Source organism: Cibotium barometz, chromosome 23 (assembly GCF_041138505.1).
Source record: "Cibotium barometz isolate CiBa-2024 chromosome 23, ASM4113850v1, whole genome shotgun sequence".
NCBI lineage: Eukaryota > Viridiplantae > Streptophyta > Polypodiopsida > Cyatheales > Cibotiaceae > Cibotium > Cibotium barometz.
The window spans coordinates 41,599,615-41,605,653 of record NC_141068.1 but is presented as its reverse complement, the minus strand read 5'-3'; positions in this window follow the sequence as shown (position 1 = coordinate 41,605,653).

Sequence of the window (6,039 nt, the reverse complement as noted above, 5' to 3'; positions counted from 1 at the left end):
ACACCTCTCGAAAAAAATGTGTAGCCTCCTACTGAGCATGTCAATTGCACATGAGATGCGTTGATTGATATCTCTCTCGACCGTGTTTAATGCAACTATGAGAAATGCAAGAGAAATGTGCAGTTAGGAGAAATGTGTTAAGACAAATGTGATGATACCGCTCTCAATCATCATCACTATAGTGGCTATTAGAGCGATGATAGGAGAGTGGGGGTGGTTTAAAAAGCAACTTGGAATATCGATGGTAGGAGTCTTGAGAGTGGGGGTAGTTTAATATATGGTCAAGATTGGTTTAAAAAGCAGCCCGAATTACCAAGATTTGTTTAATATACAGTTAAGTTTAATATACGGCCAAGATTGGTTTAAAAAGCAGCTCGGATTACCAATGGTAGGAGTCTCAAGAGTCGGCGGTTTAATATGCAGCCAGGATTAGGTGGCCTAGAGCATCGGAGGTAAATTGTAGAGCATCACAGGATTGTATGTGCAAGCGAGGCAAGCTGGTGTGCAAGAAGGCAAGGCTTGCGAGAAGAGCACATGGTGGGAGTTGATGCCTTGGATGGAGTTGTGGTGGCTGTCGCACAGGGCATGAACAAAGCTTAAGCATTGGAGCGCTGGTGGGGCTTTATGGCTAGGAATTGATGGGATTAGATGGCCTAGAGCATCAGAGGTAAATTATAGTGCATTATAAGGTTGTATGTGTAAGTGAGGCAAGTTGGTGTGCGAGAAGGCAAGGCTTGTGAGAGGCGCACATGGTGGGACTTGATGCCTTAGATGGAGTTGTGGTGGTGGTTAAATAAACATCACTATTGCGGGCTCAATACTGGCAACAAATGAGAACTTATAAGACAATAGAAAGAGATCTACACATGAAGGATGGTTAGAAGGCCTCTCTTCTTCTGAGGACAAGTCTCCCTTTACATAGTGCCTGGCTCAGTATATCAAATTTACAAGGTTGTGGAGTAAAACTTTAAAAAGCAGCCTATATTAGCGATGGGGTAGGATTCTTAAAAGTGGGGTGGTTGAATATACGACCAAGATTGGTTTAAAAAACAGCTCGAATTAGCAATGATAAGAGTCTCGAGAGTGGGGGTAGTTTAATATGCGGCCAAGATCAGGTGGCCGAGAGCATCAGAGGTAAATTGTAGCGCATTAAAAGGCTGTCTGTGCAAGCAAGGCGAGTTGGTGTGCAAGAAGGCAAGGCTTGCCCGGACAAGAGCACATGGTGGGACTTAATGCCTTAGATGGAGCTGTGGTGGTGGGATCGCACAGGGCATGAACAAGGCTTAAGCATTGGAGCTACATAAATATTAATTTATAAATATTAGTATAGATATATTAATTTATAGATTAATAAGTTAATAAAAGATTTTTTAGGAATTTAAATATTATTTTAGTATATATGTAAATATTAATATTTAGTGTGTGTGCACGTGTGTATTGTTAATATTAATATTTATAGTATAGGTAAATATTAATATTCATAATACACACGTGTTAGTGCCACGTCCACATATATGCACATGTAATAAAGATTGCTGAGGATTAAATAAGATTTTGAACATAGTAAAAGTATCTCATTTTTCTTATATGTTTAACATATGGAAAACCAAGAAAATATTGTGAAGTGTTCATTGCAAGCTGAGGATAAAGATTTTAGTGCATAGTATTCAGAACCTCAGAAAGGTAAGGTGAGTCGAGATAGAAGCAAGTCCAAACAAAATGACTTGCTTCTATCTCGACTCACCTTCTATTTTGCATAGGCATGGGCAAAATAGAAGGAACCTGAAAAGTTTAGTGAGGGCGCTGCCATGCTGTGTGAAGAAGAATGTGTCTCCAACTTCAAAAAAATTATTGCAGCTCATCGCTAATACCAACTCTCGCATATCTAATGTGTAGAGTATGATTAGTGGCTTAGGCTACTAGTTAAGTAATGGTCATGGGTGAAAGTAGTTCTACACACGAATCTATTACTTCCATTGTAACTAGCAATCAACAAATTAAGGAGATTGTGGAAGAGGTACACCTCTATATGTTAGATTCATATCGAGGTTTTTCAGGAGGATTAGGTCTTTGTGATGTTGGTTGTAAAAGGAGTATTGAAATTATGAAGGAGCAACATGCAAGTTACATGGCCATGTTACCATGTTGACATTGTGTGGATCATGTTGAAAAGGAGAACTCTGATGCATATAGACAAGGGGATGTGCACAACTCTATGTCAATAGCAAAAACTACTTTGATGCATGCTCGCCAATCCAAGACTAGGAGATCCTAGATTGCTCAGGATAGAGTTCAAAGGAAAATGGTGAATGCATCTAACAAGGGTATACGCCTTGTTTTTGTTATCTACATATGCAAGGTTAGAAGAGTTAGAGAGAAGAAGAAGAAGAAGGAAAATTTTAATATGGTTTTGTTATCTTCATTTGTAAGGTAAGAAGAGTTAGAGAGAAGAAGAAGGAAAAACGTTGTTGGCCTCCATCTCTATTTATGGAAGAAGAGTTAGAGAGAAGAAGAAGGAAAAACGTTGTTGGCCTCCATCTCTATTTATGGAAGAAGCTCTTATGCTTTCTTTGTGTGTGGAGAGATGTATGGCATTGGCAGGGAGATTAAAACTTATTAGAAGCATGCATCGTTTAATTTCACAAAGAGAACTTCTTAGAAGAAACATTGAATGGAACTAATGAAGGTCCTTCTATAATACCTTCATGTATGGCACATAATGAGAAACTTATGGTTACTGCAAGTGCAGCCACCACTGAGGGTGCAATAAGAAGGACAACAATGAATGGTACTACTATAGTATCTTCATCTCTGGAACACAATGAGAGATTAGTGGGATATGTGAAAAGGCTTAAACCTTAATGTATTCATTAATTAGTGCCCGCTTGTGGGCATTAATTAATGAATATAGGAGTAGCCTGAACATGAGAGTAGCCATGCTAGGTTGCCCTCCTCCCCAACCATGTACATCCCCCCTCTTACATACGTTGTTTGCCCTTAGGCCTTTCTCCCCGTTACTCAACCAAGCCCACACATAAAAAAACTAGCGCTTCTTTCCATCTCTCTCACACAACATCATGCATACCTTATCAACAACAAATCCTTGTAAATATGAACTTTCACATAGCAATCATTTTAGGTAAAGAGAAATGATGAGAGGAATACCTGGAATCTTGACACCTATGCTAAGACATGCATACCTTCGTTAGCCCTTATGTTAGGTTTTTTTTAATACCAGCTATAGAGTCCTCCACAAGCTCTACGATTAGTACAAAAATGAATCATGAGGTAGCAAGCTATCTCACCTCCCAACCACGGTCAACATTCATCGATCTCTCTAAGACAAGGAAGTATCTTCATGATAAACCCTAATCATGGGGTCCCCTAAATCCATCGGATTAGGTCCCTAATCCATAGATTATTGTCTAAGTAATCTCTACAAATCAGGTCTCTAATCTATAGATTACTATCCCAATTTATAGATTATTGTTCATCACATAACAACAATATCTTTTCTTTTTGTATCATCACAAAAAAACTTTTAAGATAGTTAAAAAGTTTGGGGGAATAAACTCAAACATCTGTAGATTATTATTCAATCACATAACATCAACATCTTTTCTTCTTGTGTCATCACAAAAAAAATTTAAAAATAGTAAAAAGGTTTGGGGGAATAAACTCATTCTCTATCGAATTATGTTTTCCCTCGAGGAATGATATGTTGCTAAGAAAGCAGAAATGGTCACCAAGAAGGATGCATCATTCTTGGATTGAGCATGCCATTCCTAGCACACACCTAATCGCTTGTCCTTTTCCACTATTGGAGGGAATATTGGCCTTATAGAGGATTTTAGGGCATTAAAGAATCTAGCATACCACTCCCAAAAGTTTAAATTATATGCATCCAATTGTGTGCCATTTCTCCTCAAATAATGCATTATTCTATTATTAAATTATGTGTTCATCATCAACCCTAGAATTATGTCGCTATTCCTCATTGAATACGTGTTATCCCTCCTTGAATCAAGTTTTCTCCCCAAACAAATCCAGAACAAAAAATTTCCATAAGTGGGCAGAAGTGGAAAGGAGACTCAACCTTTGGAAACAGACTAGCGTTGGCAACTATCTTTCCATGTACACACAGTTCGGGAGGTTATAATCCCTTGTTGGAGGAGAGTGCCTACTGGGAGGAGTCATTTAACTAAATTCCATCTATAGAGACCTACAAAAGCCACTACCTTGGCAATTAGTCACATGAATGGTAGTGAAAGAAATTGCTCAAGAGAAGCCTATGATTTGGAACCAATGATGATTGGCCTCAATCCTTATTGGGAGAACTAGAGAGGATTGATCCTTGTATGGATCTTTGTATGGATTTAAGACCTGTGCACCATATTTCCCAGCTATCCAATAATTAACTTAGCAATTATGAGTGATTAGGAGTGGAATCCACTATGAAAACATGAGCATTGAGCTCCTTTAGGTTGAATCAACGTGAAGTTATCAATTTTAGTTCATGCATTACTATTTTTTAATAAATTGTTCAAGCATTGTTGAATTGGTAGAGTAGAAGCATGAAAAACCATACAAAACTAATAAAAAATATTTAATTAGCTGTATTACAACCCTTAATTGGTATTAGGAACACTAAGCACACGTCATCAAGTCTAAAAATTTACAAAAACCACTAAAAACTAGGCCAAACCACCTCTCGACAAGTAGGGATGTGAGCCCATAGTCCCACGCAAAAAGATATGGTCTTGGAAACGTGAGCCACCCAAGAGCTTGGACAAGTGAACCATGAGCATGGACACGTGCGCTATGAGCTTGCATATGTGGGCTTGGAGATAGGTATGCCTAATATAGTATGGACCAATTGTTAGAGCTATAAAAACCTATACAAACATGCATACTCATGTCGTTACAAGATATTCTTGTTATACAATATGTACCAGCTATAATTTCAAAGGAAAAGTCTTGTCCTTGTTAGAAAATTAACCTTGTCAGAGGCCCAATTTGTGCCTTGATTAGGCCTATTTCACATCACGGAAGGACATGAGCCGAGTTCATTTAAAAAAAGATGTGAGCCTAGTATGGACGTGAACTTGGGAACGTGATCCTGCATACATGAACTTATAAATGTGAGCCATGACATGTGAACATGTAAACACAAACCTACAGATGTGAGACATGAGACATGAGCCATGAGCAGTAAACCATGGCATGTGAGCCTAAGAAAAAAGTCAACTTAAGAAAAAAACATTTTGAAACCATTCTCAGACCGATCCAAAAGCACCCAAAACACTTGAAGAGGCCAGGTATGAGGTCTTAAGACACACTTTCATAGTGGGTTTAGGTTACTAAACCCACTTGAAAAGGCCATCTATGAGGTCTTAAGACACACTTTCACAGTGGGATTCTTGCCTAGTGAAGCTAGATGGAGCCCAATCGTATAGACATATAACCTCAAGCAAGAGGAGGGAGAAACCATGCAAGACTATATTGCTAGAACCATCTCCACATCAGATGCAGCACCCCACAAAAGATTTGATGACTTGTTTCTCATTGATCAATTTATGACTTTGGTCTCAAGAGGAAAAGGCTTCATGACCATCTCTAAAGGTGTAGGCTTCATGACCATCTCTACAAGTCTACAATTTATGACTTTGGTCTCAAGAGAAAAAGGCTTCATAACCATCTCTACAGGTCTAGGCGCTACATATTTGAAGAGTGTTGCCCTGCCCCATGAGACAATAGACCTAGTAGAAAACTTGTAAGAGAAGGATGTAGAAGTCTCCACCCAAACCAAGAGATAGGGGATGCATCATCCAAAGCCTCATCACATTAGCCAAGGGTGCCCAACTACCAGCACCAGCTAGAGGCCTAGTTAAGGACATGAGCATGGTCGAGTTGGTAGAGAATATGCTAAATCATTTAGGCCAGCAATGGGGCAGGGCTAGTCCCAAGGGAAACCTCAAGGCCAACACTAGTCATCACCTCAAGCTAGATACCCACATCTATTTCCATGGTTGGAGAGAT